Below are 14,735 nucleotides of genomic sequence, written 5' to 3'. Positions count from 1 at the left end.
TGTAAAATTGCAAGTTAAGTTAAAAAAACCTGCCAGTTAGCTGAAGGTCTGGCTTAAGGAACTTGATTTTGCTTGGCAGCTACCCCCATCAGGAGTGAAACTTGAGTCACCACTGTGTTCCCAGGCCAACCTTCCTTTTGCTGCCCACACTAAGGATATGCCATCTATCTGATAATTGAATTACCTGTGCTCTGCAGGAGAGTGAACAAAGCCCTCTTCACTCAGGCAAAGGTTTTTATTACGCAGTCGTAAAATGTAGCTTCCTCTTGGCAGGAGCTGGGAGGGGCACTGCCTGTGAGAGCAAGCTGGCTTGGCAGAACTGGATTAACCAGTATTTCTACCTTGTGCTGAGAGAAAACCACACCCCTTTGTAGCCAGAATATTGTTTAGAAAAAGATTAATAACTCATGGTGCGGACATGTGAACATTTTATAAATGATACCATAATTCTTGTGATTTTTCTGCCCACAGTTTAAGAGGTTTTTAGAACCGGTGGTATGTACAGGGGGGTGTCAGCGGAAAAGTGGATATTACTCTAAATGTGTGCATGTTAAAAATCTGAAACTTCATCAGTTAATGTCCCTACTCCCTGCGCACATGTATGTAAAGTTGGGTCCATGTCAGAAATTGAAAAATCAGTTAAAAAGTCCATTATGTGCCATCTCTGAATGCAAGCTCCTGGAAAGAGCAGATTTGGACAGAGACATGGCTAAATTCAGCCACACCATGTATATGTAATTTCAAGCAACTGTGTAACTGTGAAATATGTCTTTTATTATCAAATATAGAATGTGTGCAATCTGACAAGGGAGTGCCCTCTTGGCAAGCCATAAAATGACATCACTCTGACTCACAGTTCATTCCCCAATCAAGGGGAGGAATGAAAGCTGGACCAATGACAAGTGAGAGGGGCAAGTCTAGTGATGCAACACACACACCCACTCTCAAAAACACATAAAAGCAGAGAGTCAGGACAGATAGGGACCTTCAATTCCATTTGCTGCAACGCACTCTGCCGGAAAAATCCATACTTACCTCCATCAATCTTCAAAGAGCCAACCCTTAGACTCCAAGATAAACAGAGACTTCAGAACCTTAACCAAAAAGGCCACTGCCAGCAAGAGTATTTGTCAGCAGGCCTCAAAATATTTTTGCAACTGAACTCTTCAGACAGCCGGGCGAGCCGTCTGAGTTTTGCCAAGAACTTTTGCAAGAACCCGGTGACAGAGATATCCAAAGAGAAGGCAGGACCCGACCCAGAGAACCGGTGCCTAGCAGAGAGAAAGCAGTGCTGTACTTAGAGAGACCCAGACCAGACCGCTGTGAGCAGTTCCAGAGGCCAGGCGCTGTGAGCAGAACCCGGGAAGACCTGACCAGACTGTTGACCAGATCGTGACAAAGCCGCTTTCCGGTTCAAAATCTCTTGTGAGTACTCAGCAAAACTCAGAACGCATCTCTTAGTTAAAGTCATATAATTCAATCCATTTTTAATCTAAGTAGAACTGCAGCTTAGCAATTGTGTTATCCGGCCATCATTTTTAAAGCTGAAAAAGTGTGCGTTTAAAATTTGCAAAAACCAAAAACGACCTCTAGTAAATCGGTCATATCTCCGCAACCGTTTGGGCTAGAGACTTGCAGTAACTTTCCTCTGATAGCTTAGAATCGTGGCTTTCCTACGAACCTAGAAACGCATTCCTACCCCCTATAGTTTTACCGCAATCGCGGAACAAGCATCCGCGAATTTTACCGCGATTTTCAAATTTCTTCACGTGTAAAAAGACAGCAGTTTTGCTTTCCATTTGCCAGAAATTCGTTTAACCTGCTAACTATCCCTGCATCATTGCTAGTGTGAGCCTGGACTAATATTAACTAGACACCACTCACCCTGAACCTCTGAAAGGGAATTAAAAGCAAATTTAGCATATTTCTCATCCATTGCTAGCACATATCAAAGCATTTGGGCTTGTGTTTTCAAAACTCCTATCTGCTTTCTGTTGTCTAAGCTTGCTGGGTTGAACTGAATTACATTGATTGCATTTCTGAGAACTGTGTGTTTTCCTTCCATTTCCTTGCCTTGCATCAAGGGGGGAGGGGATTGCCAGAGAAAAGTGATTACATTGTTTGGTTGAAATCATATTGAGTATTTTCTGTACTGCATTCATTGAATATTGCATCCACCTGAGCTTACATAAAGCATCCTCTACCACATTATACTTTTGTTCCTACTTACCAGTGTGCTACCTTATCCATTTCATGTCAACTCATTAGTAATTATAAAGAAGTGTGCTAGTGCCAGATTCTCTGTTGTTAATCTGTATCATATCAGATTAAGTGTGATAGTCAATTATTAATTTATTATAAAGTGTCATATATATATCTATTGTTTAAATTATCAAATAAACCCTTTTAACTTGCAAAACAGAACTACTTCTTGGCTCAGTGGGGTCAGGGGGATTCCAAGAGAGGGGTGTTATATAGGGGTAGTCATCCAGAACGCATGAACTGGACTAAAGATATATCAATAAGGGTTTTCATTCAGTATTCTAGACTAGGCGTTAACTTAGCTGTAGTGCTGAATTGAATCCTCTTACAAAGTGGGGGCTCGAGCCGAGACGTTGGGTTAGATTTACCATTTGTGCAGCTTAATACAGTGTGCTAACTGACGGGATACATACATCCGGTCGGATCACCACGCTGCATTACGCTGTGAAGCATTCCTCAAAAGGGACACTCCAAGAAAAGTTCTGTTCTGCAAAAATAAAATACTAACTTCTGTAAGTCAGGACAGAGACCAATCTCTAGAATGACGACCTTGGTAGATATGAAAATAGCCAGAGAGCACTTCTTACATAAGTTATTTGTGAGAGGTGAGTGGACTCACCAGGACCAAACAGTCTGGTTGCAGGCCATCATGCAACAGGTCACGGAAACAGGGTCAGACTTATGGAGAGATCAGGGTCCATTACATGTGGCCCTGAGTGAACTATATATGGCTCCTAAGGCCAAAGATGAACACGACAAGATTGTTAGGATAGCGGCATATTTATATTTATATATGGGAGCCATACAGAATAAATGTGCTGAAGGCCATGATCTGGCAAAAAGGCAACAGATGGCGTTAGAGAAGGCCCAATCTGACCTGGTCTCTTCTGAGCAGAGGCTGCAGAGGAGCCAGGAGTCAGAAGATGATAGTAGGCAGCACATCATTAAAATAAAGAAGGATATGGATGTGCTGCAACAGGAAAAGGTAGAACAGGATACTAGATTTCTGGCCCTGCAGAAGGAGCACCAAGACAGTTTGGACTCCTTACTGCAGAGCCAGAAAAAGCTGGAGCAACAATTAGACTTTAACAGGGCATGCACGGAGCAGGTAGCCACCCTGCAAAGTCACCTAGATAGAGTGAAGGAGGAGAGCAACAAACTAAATCTGAAAGACCTGGATACCCAGGCAGAGTTTGATCAGGAACGCCAGAATGCTGGTGCCTTCCAAAGGCAAAGGGACGACCTGGCGGCACAGATGCAGGCTCTTAGTCAGGAAAGGGATACCTTAGGCCAGGAAGTCTGCCATTTAAAAAGAAAAATGGAAGAAAATCACCTGGCCCACCAGGGACTGGGTGACCTCCAAAAAGAACACCAGAACTTGCTAGAACACACCAGGAGGGTGGAGGATGCTCTAGCAAGAAAGGAGCAGGCCAATAGGGACACAGCTCAGGAGGTAACCCTCCTGCAGCAAAGACTGGCCCAGTTCTCCAGGACCAACCAGGAAGCACAGAGGGAAAATGAGGCCCTCTGTCAACACAATGATAGGCTCCAACAACAGGTAGCGATGCAGGAGAGACTGATAGAGTCGAGTAAGGCCTTAACAGAGGAACTGAAAGCACAAATGCAGGCTCTTGCATTGCAACAGGGAGCAGGGGCGGATAGAGATGAGGTTCGCTGGGAAATGGAAACTCCGGAGCATAACCTCAGGAGCCCTAGTACCAGAGGCCCTCATACCTCTCAGTCCCTGGACTCTGCCACCCCCATGTCCCCTGGCGCACATGAGCACAGGGCCACAGGGATGGCAGATTACTATCCAGCTAAGAGTATGGGGCTCATAGGCCAGTACCACTCTGGAATGGAGGGGTGGGCATCCGGGTATGGGCACCCAAGTACAGTACAGTTCAATGGGGAACCCCAGGAGAGTAGGCCCATTAAGGGCATCCTGAAAACCTCTGCCCAGTTAGGTCAGTGGAGGGGGTACCCATCAAATCCTGGCAGCAAGGAGGAATCTGAAGACTCCTCTGAACTGCGCAGGACACAGGAGACCAGGTCCCCACATTCTGCCAGCCATTCCCAGGCTCGCAGAATCCGGGAAAACCTGGAAGAACAGACGGGAACCTCTGGGAGCAGTGCCTCTGAGTCCGAGGAAGAATGGACAAGGGTTACCCGAACCAAAAAGGCCAATAAGGCAAAAAGGGCCTTGCTTAAGGACCCCTTAAAGCAGATTAAGGCGATCAGGAGCGTCATCACGCCTTACCATAAGAACGCTAAGTATTCTGTTTGGGAGCACTTAGAGTTGTTTGAACAAATGATGGAGACTTTCCATTTGAAGGACAGCCAAAGCTGTATTCAATATGTAAAGTGGACCTTCTCCCCGGAATACTCCAGTTTCTTTGCGGGGCTGGAGGACCAAAATCATTTAAGATGGTCCACCTATAAGGCGGCCATCTTGAAACATTTTTCTGTTCACAGAAATCCTCAAGAGGCTCGCAAGGCAGCCTACAATTTGCAATGTGGGGAGGATCAGGCCCCACAAGAATTTGTGCAGGAGTTAAAGCGTGCTTTTGCACAGACCACAAGAAGGGTGCGCACAGATAGTAGAGAGTTCATAAATACGTTTTTCCATGCCTTGCCCAAATACATCATGACCCAGCTCGTGAGGGATTTTCACGAGAAAAGATCTTTAGACTGGGTCATTGAACAGGCTACCCGGATCTATGAGGTGCAGAAACCGGTAGATAGCAAAAGTAATGCCCAGAAAAACCCCAAAGCCAACAGCACCCCTGCTGCTGCCAAGGTGGCAGAGGTAAAGGTTACCCCCGTTTTGGATTTGGAGATAGGGGGGCCTAAAAACCTACCTGCACCTAATAATGCTAGGCCCAGAAGGTCTTCGGGCCAGTCACAGACAGGGAGCCAAGGAGGCAGCCCCACAAATGGGGTCCCTCGCTCTCCTGATTATGTAAGTCCCCGTTACAAGGGAAATCGACCCATCCTGGGTTATGTGTGGACTCCTCCAGCCCAAGGGGGGGGATCCAGCCAAGCACCTAACCCAGGGAACTTCCCTCCAAACTTCCCACAGGAGGGCAGAAATTTACCAAACCCTGGGCAGAACTTTTTCCCCAGATATCCACCCGACTTCCAGCCCCAAAACCATCCATCCTTCTTTCCCCAATTCCCTGAGCCCAGACCACTGAATCCGGGAGAGGGGAGGCCAAGGGTGGAGGGGTACCCAAATCTTCCCAACCAGGGGTACTACCAAAGAAGGGACAGCTACCCTTCCCGGGATCAGCCCAGGGGAGAAAACAGGGCCCCGTATCAGCCTGAGCGGGTTTCCCAGTTAGAGCGCCAGGTTCAAAACATGGCGCGGGACCTGGGTCACGTACTGAGGGCTCAGCAGAACCCTCAGATGGGCGTGCCGGCGCAGAACGCACCCAACTCTGGACCTGGTGCTCCAGAACAATGACGGGGGCAGCACCCCGATAACTCACCGGTTCCCAGGGAGGAGGCACAAAGGGGAGGGGGGTGTAAAGCCTTGGAGGAAGCTTCCTTCCTCACTTGTAAACAGCCCCTGGAAACCCAGGAACCGGAAACAAAATCTCTTGCCCCTGAAAGTCTGCCTCCTAAGGAGCAGAGGGGGGGTAGGAGAAACAAAAGACCCAAACAGACTCAGTTTGAGGAGGAGGTACAGATCTTCCAATTTGAGGGAGAGGGATCCTCAGAGGATCCTGAGAAAAGGATCTTCTCCTTCAGAGAGGGGGGAACTCCTCCCAAAGAAAAATGGGTCCCTAGGAATGCAAATCCAGACTGGGGAGATGTGGAGACTGAGCTACCGCCGCCCACCATCTCATCCCAGAACCAACAGCAAGAAAATCCCCGGGTTCAAACCCATACTGGGGACTGCCTCCAAAAAGGGGGGGGGGGGCGGCCCAGAACTGGAACCAGGGGAACCCACAATGGCTCTGATCTCCAGTTGCCAAATTTTTCTTTCAGATTCCCAAGACTCTCCACAGAATTCTGCCCAAATCTCTTCGCTAGCAATGTCCAAAACCAGAAAGTTAGCCCACCAGTTGTCCAAAAATGTGCATTATCTGTGCCCCCTTGAGGAGAAGGAGGGAAGATATTATGCCCCGGTACAAGTACAGGGGCAGGGTACAATCTTGGCACTGGTGGACACTGGATCTCAAGCTACCCTTCTGTCCAGAAGGGCCTTTGATGAACTGAATGCAGGAAGGGGAGAGAATTACCAAATTCCTCTCACCTCTCTTCCCGGACAACTGCAGAACTTTGACGGGAAGGAAATTCCCGTTGAGGGGACTGCAGACTTGGACATTAAAATTGGGCGACACAAGTTGAAACACCCGGTCATAGTTGTGACCCCGGAGGGCACCCCTTGTTTACTAGGGAATGACCTCCTGAGAAGGTTGTCACCCCTAATAGATTGCGTAAACAAGGTCCTCTGGACCCAGACTAGCGACCAATAAAATTAAAACAGAGTGTCAACCATGTTAGTTTAAACGGCACCTGCCACATGGTTGAACAAAAATCTGACCAAGTAGAATTTCACTTCCAGAATAGCCAAATTCCAGACGTGACAGTAATAGCAGTAGGACAACAGACTGGTGATGGGGGGTCCTCTCTATTTCTGAAAATTAACCTTCCTTCCAGTTTAAGGTGGTATTCCACGCTGGAAGGAAACACTTTGAAATTCTATACCAATCCACAATCTGAAACTCCCACTCCTATAGTCCAGAAAGATGTGAAATCAGCTCAGAGCCTAGCTGGTATTCAGCAAATTGGAGAGCAGTTGTTCATCCCTGTCCGGTTAAATGATGGGAAGGACTCTGTTCTCGCTCGAGTGTGTGTGAACAACAGTAAGAGCTTCATCAGCGAAGCCATGTTTCGCCAACTCCCAAAAGATCCAGCCATTCCCACCTTCAAACTGATAGACAAATGGGAAATGGACCTGGAAGCACCTAATTCCAAACATCTCCTGCCAAGCAGGTGTATGCTCTAAATCTCCATTGGCAACAAGAGCATAGTCCACAATTGTTGGGTCGTGCGAGACGTCCCTGCCGCCTTTTACTTAGGCAGTGACATTCTCAATCGCTTTGCCATTAGTTTGGACCTAATAAACTTCAAAGCTTGGTCCCGATTAGCGGATAATCCCATGGGCTTTGATGATCCAGAAAAAGCATTTAGGTCAGCTCAATTGCTACCTTATGCAGTTGAAATTCAGGTTAAAGAGGAAGTCACCATCCCAGAAAGGACCCGACAATTCTCCCTGGAAGTGAAAGTTAAAAGGGGACAAGAGTTGAAAAACCCTGATGCTTACATACATCTAAATGCTTCTCTCCAACAGCAAGGGTTGGGGGTAAACCCAACTCCATTAGTCAACATAGAACATGACACCATTCCAATAGAGGTGGATAACAGCGACTTAAAGAGTATTACTCTAGCCGCAGGCACCATTATTGGAATGGCGGTTGATGACCGACATTTCTCCATTGATCTTGTAATTGAACTGTTAGGACCAATCCCCAAGGACTGTGTTGACAGTGACAGTGAGGACAATACAACACCAGACAGGATTTTTACCCGGCATGGGGGGAACTTCCTGGTGTACACTTCTTGCCCTTATAGTAAGGAAGATGTGACTTGTGACTTCAGGAGGGATGAGGTGATTTTCCAGGTCCATGAGGGCTGCCTTTCCCACCTGAAGCCTCCGGTCCAAATCAGCACTCTGACCAGGGACTTCTCCACCCAGCTGGAGGAGGCCGCAGAGATAGCCAAACCAGAAGTCTTTCCAGGCTTCAGGCAGATGGTGGAAGAGAGAGTCAACCTAGCTGATGCCTGTGTGACTCTGGAACAAAAGCAAAAGTTGAAACAAGTTTTCTTGGATTTCCAAGATCTCTTTGCGGTAGACTCATATGACTGTGGTCGCACTGACATCCACACAACAACAATCCCCACGGACCCTGGCATGACTCCTGTGTTTGTGAAGCAATATCGCTTGCCTCTCGCATCAATGGAGTCCCTTACTGAAATAATTAAGAACCTTGAGTCCCGGGGAATAATCCGTCCAGTCCACAGCACCTTCAATAATCCGGTGCTGGGAATATTGAAGCCGAACGGCCAGTGGAGACTCTGCGCCAACCTCAGGGAGCTCAACAAACGGGTCCATACTTCCCGATGGCCTCTGCCCTACATTGACCAAGGGCTGGCCCAGATCCAGGGGTCACAGGTATTCACTGCAATAGACCTGACCAATGGATACTGGACTGTGCCTGTCAGTAGGGAGGACCAATACAAACTGGCTTTTACCTTTGGGGGCCAGCAATACACATGGACCCGGACTCCCTTCGGATACCTTAACTCCGGTAATGAGTTCAATATTTTCCTACATAAGGCCATGCCCGACTTGGGTGCAAGGGGTAACCTGGCTTATGTAGATGATGTCCTCATCAAAAGTTCATCTGTGGAGGAACACATAGCGGAGATCCGTTATGTTCTGACGCAGTTGAGGGCCGCCGGAGCAAAACTTTCCTTTCAGAAAGCACAGTGGTGTAGAACCTGTGTTAATTTCCTGGGGCATGAGATTACTCCTCAGGGTCTCTGTCCCCAGGAAAAGAAAGTGGAAGCACTTCAGAAACTGAAAGACCCCACAACTCTGCGGGAACTAAGGAGCCTCCTTGGACTGACTAATTACAGCAGAAAGTTCATTGAGGGCTACGCAGAGATCACCAGACCCCTGATTCATCTCCTGAAGGGGGGGGTCAAGTGGGAATGGGGTCCAGAACAGGCAGAGGCAGTAAAACAACTCAAAAGAAGCCTCTCACAAGCGCCCTGCCTAGCTTACCCTGTCAGAAACAAGGAGTTCTTCCTGGAGACGGGGTTCTCTAATACGTGCTTGACGGCAGTATTATATCAAAAGCATGACAAGGTAAATAAAGTAATCTCCTATGCGAGCAAAACTTTATCCTCTGTGGAGGAAAAATTCAACGATTGTGAGAAGGCACTCCTGGCAACGGTGTGGGCATTGAAGAATTACCGCCTGTTTATCCAGGGGGAACACATCATAGTGGAGACTCCACACCAGCCTCTGCAATATCTCCAAAGTGACAGAATCCGGGCCGGAAATGTGAGTAATTCCCGAATTACTTCCTGGATTCTGTCAATGCAAGGCTTTCCTGTGGAGGTCCGATATGGCCAAAACAAGAAGAGTCCCCTCGCGCAAGGTCTGGCTGACTTACATGATTGTGCCAGAGAAAACTGTCTCGAGGACGAAAGTCTAAAAATAAAGGACAACATGGAGGCATACCTTAATTCCCCCCACAAAGTCTTTGAAGAGGACAAGTGTGAGGGAATGCCCACTGTCTATGTGGACGGATGCTCTTACCATGTTGACAACGACGGGGAGAAAGAACTGGTGGCCGGCGTAGGGAATGCATGGGTGAATGAGTCCCCAGAACCCTCCGCTGGATACAAAATTGGTCCCCGAAGTAGTCAGGTGGCAGAATTGATGGCTGTGCATCAGGCCATCCTCACTGCTGTCCAGCATCAACTCCACGAACTGGTCATAATCACAGATTCGGATTATGTACGGAACGGGTTCGTGGAGCACCTGGTTAATTGGAAAACCAGAGGCATGTTATGTGCTAACAACAAACCCTTGAAACATGGGAAGTTGATCCAAAACATTGATGATCTGGTCACATCGAATGGGATGACCATCTATTGGAAGAAGATTAAGGGTCATTCCAAAGTAGAGGGACCAGACAAAACTGGAAATGACTTAGCTGATCAGCTGGCCAAAACCGGGGCCATCCAAGGGGATCTAATTGAGATTGAGTCCCTGTTGGGGGAAATCCAGGTCACTGCCATCACTAGGTCCCAGACAAATGCTCACGACGACCTTTCAATTGCACAATGGAGCAAGGAGACCCCTGATGCTGATTTGATTACCGCTCAGAAGGGGGATCCAATAATTGGTAAATTTTACCAGCACCTTGAGGACCCTGAGAACTTTCCCCTGACGGATACCGATTACATTGGGAAAGAGGACCTAAGAGTGTTGATGAAATGTCCAAAAATGTTGCGAATCCAAGACGGTTTGTTGGTAAGGAAATCCAAAGCTGGCCACGATCAGTGGGTGGTTCCTACCTCATTCCGAAGCCTGATGTTAAGTCACGCCCATGATGCGGCCACCGCCGGTCATAGGGGGTTTCACACAACATTGGAAATCTTAAGAGAGGTTGCATACTGGCCACACATGGGCCAGGACCTCAACCAATATTTGAAGGGTTGTCTTGTGTGTGCACAATTTCAGCCGACATCCCTCACACACTGGGCGCCTTTACAAAAGAGGGGAATGACACTGCCATGGTCAGATTTACAAATCGACTTTGTAGGCCCTGTGATTCGCTCGGCTAGGGGGAATAAGTACATGTTGACTGTGACATGCTTGTTTACCAAGTGGGTGGAATGTCTCCCAGCCCCAAATTGCAAGGCAGAAACTGCAGCTGCCTTGATGATTAACCACATCTTTTCCCGTTTTGGTCTACCTCAAAGGATTGAGTCAGACAGAGGTAGCCACTTCACCAGTGAAGTAATGACAAAGATGTGGGAGATACTGGGGGTCAAGAGAAAGCTGCATATTGCTTATAGACCAGCTTCTTCTGGGGCAGTAGAGAGATATAACCGGACAATTGTGAGCATATTAAAGAAGTTTGTGGCAGATTCTGGGCCAAGTTGGGATATCCGATTACCTCTGGTCCTAATGGCCATCAGATCTACCCCTTCATCTGCAACCAAAATGTCACCATTTGAGTTGATGACTGGACGCAAGATGGTGCTTCCTCAGCATTTGCTCTACAGGACCCAAGAGCAGACACTGATAAATGCCTCCACTACTCATGAGTATGTAGAGAATTTAAGGAAACACCTCCAACATGCTTTTGCTTATGCTCAGCGGAATCTAGAAAGATCGGCTGATAGCATGAAGACCCATTATGACCTGAAAACTTCCAGGAAGGAATATCAGGTGGGAGACCGGGTCTATCTATACAACTTCCAAAGGAACCAGGGCAAGCAGCGCAAATTTTTGCCTACATGGAAGGGACCCTTTGAGATCGTCGATAAGATCTCCCCTGTGGCCTACAAGATCCGCATCCCCAAAGGCGGTTCGGCAGAGGGGGAAGACAAGTGGGTCCACATAAACCAGTTGAAATGTTGCCATCCCAGGCACACTCTGCAACAACTGGAGGAATCCTCTGGAATCCTAGCGGGTACTGTATCAGACTAATTCAGTTCCAATCATAAAACGTACCACATCTAGTCTCTAACATACTGTGATTTGTATGAAACTGTCTCTTAGTCATACTGTTTTTCAAAATAAGAATGTAATGTTTCGTTATGATGAAATGAATATGCTGCCCCACTATCTCAACAGTGGTGGAAAAACGTCTATGAGTAGGTATTGCCGCTCTTCCTTTGTCGTCCTAGGAGAAAGAAAACCTGAAGACGGGCCGAGGAGGGCGATCCGGAGACCGGGAACGAAGATTCAATGGGCCCAGTGGACCGCCCAATATTCCCATCAGGACCGGCGAGGAGAACCATCGATCAGTACCGGATGGAGAAGAAGATGCTGAACTGTGCCATCTACAGAAGAGGAAGAAGATTATGCGGACAGACCGGTGCATGGGTCAAAACCCTTGTGCACGCGACTCCCCATCGACTCAAATTCAAGGGGCAGTCACGTGGGGGGGGCTTGTTGGGTGTCCTGACCCACGTTTAAGCTATCATGCCACAACATTTGGTGCTGTGGGCTTAGAAAATTCAAGATGGCGGAAAACCCACATGTGCGCCGAAATCCAGGAAAGCTGCGCAGTTTGTGCGCACACCAAAATGGTCGCCTCACTTGCCACCCACCAGTGCGAGAATGAAAGGCCGGGTTGCCATGAGGGAAATGGGTTGCCAAAGGAAAAACAGTAGCGCCGGTTAGCTTCAAAGCGCTTTAAAACCACCATTGGACTACCCGCACAGTAGTCTGAAACCATTGGGAATGGAAATGCTGATTGCCAAATGCAACCTAGAATTGTGGGGAATTCGTTTCTTAAATCCCAAAAATGGGTGCAGTACCAGTACTCACCACTATCCAAAAGCCGGCATTTTAAAACCACTCTGTTTCCCTGAAGGCAAGTCAAAATGCCTATTTTCAAACATTGCAATATGTGCAAAATATTTACTGAACACCAGCAGACATTTGGCAGAATGGAGTTTTGTGTGCCTACAAAATCTGGGAAATGAAGATCATAAGACAAGGTTTATAACAAGACTGGCTGAGCTGTGGATTGCAGCAGTTTAAGTTGCACTGGATTTAAAGACACTAAAATCGAAAATGTTTAGATTAAATGAGTGACCTATGTTTGGTATCACATGCCTTTGTAACTGTTGAAATGTCATAGTTTTGCACTTAGAATCAGCATCCTAGCTGCATGTGTAAAATTGCAAGTTAAGTTAAAAAGCAACAAAAAACCTGCCAGTTAGCTGAAGGTCTGGCTTAAGGAACTTGATTTTGCTTGGCAGCTACCCCCATCAGGAGTGAAACTTGAGTCACCACTGTGTTCCCAGGCCAACCTTCCTTTTGCTGCCCACACTAAGGATATGCCATCTATCTGATAATTGAATTACCTGTGCTCTGCAGGAGAGTGAACAAAGCCCTCTTCACTCAGGCAAAGGTTTTTATTACGCAGTCATAAAATGTAGCTTCCTCTTGGCAGGAGCTGGGAGGGGCACTGCCTGTGAGAGCAAGCTGGCTTGGCAGAAATGGATTAACCAGTATTTCTACCTTGTGCTGAGAGAAAACCACACCCCTTTGTAGCCAGAATATTGTTTAGAAAAAGATTAATAACTCATGGTGCGGACATGTGAAAATTTTATAAATGATACCATAATTCTTGTGATTTTTCTGCCCACAGTTTAAGAGGTTTTTAGAACCGGTGGTATGTACAGGGGGGTGTCAGCGGAAAAGTGGATATTACTCTAAATGTGTGCATGTTAAAAATCTGAAACTTCATCAGTTAATGTCCCTACTCCCTGCGCACATGTATGTAAAGTTGGGTCCATGTCAGAAATTGAAAAATCAGTTAAAAAGTCCATTATGTGCCATCTCTGAATGCAAGCTCCTAGAAAGAGCAGATTTGGACAGAGACATGGCTAAATTCAGCCACACCATGTATATGTAATTTCAAGCAACTGTGTAACTGTGAAATATGTCTTTTATTATCAAATATAGAATGTGTGCAATCTGACAAGGGAGTGCCCTCTTGGCAAGCCATAAAATGACATCACTCTGGCTCACAGTTCATTCCCCAATCAAGGGGAGGAATGAAAGCTGGACCAATGACAAGTGAGAGGGGCAAGTCTAGTGATGCAACACACACACCCACTCTCAAAAACACATAAAAGCAGAGAGTCAGGACAGATAGGGACCTTCAATTCCATTTGCTGCAACGCACTCTGGCGGAAAAATCCATACTTACCTCCATCAATCTTCAAAGAGCCAACCCTTAGACTCCAAGATAAACAGAGACTTCAGAACCTTAACCAAAAAGGCCACTGCCAGCAAGAGTATTTGTCAGCAGGCCTCAAAATATTTTTGCAACTGAACTCTTCAGACAGCCGGGCGAGCCGTCTGAGTTTTGCCAAGAACTTTTGCAAGAACCCGGTGACAGAGATATCCAAAGAGAAGGCAGGACCCGACCCAGAGAACCGGTGCCTAGCAGAGAGAAAGCAGTGCTGTACCTAGAGAGACCCAGACCAGACCGCTGTGAGCAGTTCCAGAGGCCAGGCGCTGTGAGCAGAACCCGGGAAGACCTGACCAGACTGTTGACCAGATCGTGACAAAGCCGCTTTCCGGTTCAAAATCTCTTGTGAGTACTCAGCAAAACTCAGAACGCATCTCTTAGTTAAAATCATATAATTCAATCCATTTTTAATCTAAGTAGAACTGCAGCTTAGCAATTGTGTTATCCTGCCATCATTTTTAAAGCTGAAAAAGTGTGCGTTTAAAATTTGCAAAAACCAAAAACGACCTCTAGTAAATCGGTCATATCTCCGCAACCGTTTGGGCTAGAGACTTGAAGTAACTTTCCTCTGATAGCTTAGAATCGTGGCTTTCCTACGAACCTAGAACCGCATTCCTACCCCCTATAGTTTTACCGCAATCGCGGAACAAGCATCCGCGAATTTTACCGCGATTTTCAAATTTCTTCACGTGTAAAAAGACAGCAGTTTTGCTTTCCATTTGCCAGAAATTCGTTTAACCTGCTAACTATCCCTGCATCATTGCTAGTGTGAGCCTGGACTAATATTAACTAGACACCACTCACCCTGAACCTCTGAAAGGGAATTAAAAGCAAATTTAGCATATTTCTCATCCATTGCTAGCACATATCAAAGCATTTGGGCTTGTG

The sequence above is a fragment of the Ambystoma mexicanum genome, chromosome 5p (assembly GCF_040938575.1).
Source record: "Ambystoma mexicanum isolate Mex_15411 chromosome 5p, UKY_AmexF1_1, whole genome shotgun sequence".
NCBI lineage: Eukaryota > Metazoa > Chordata > Amphibia > Caudata > Ambystomatidae > Ambystoma > Ambystoma mexicanum.
The sequence above is the reverse complement of the archived record's forward strand: the minus strand, read 5'-3'. Positions refer to the sequence as shown.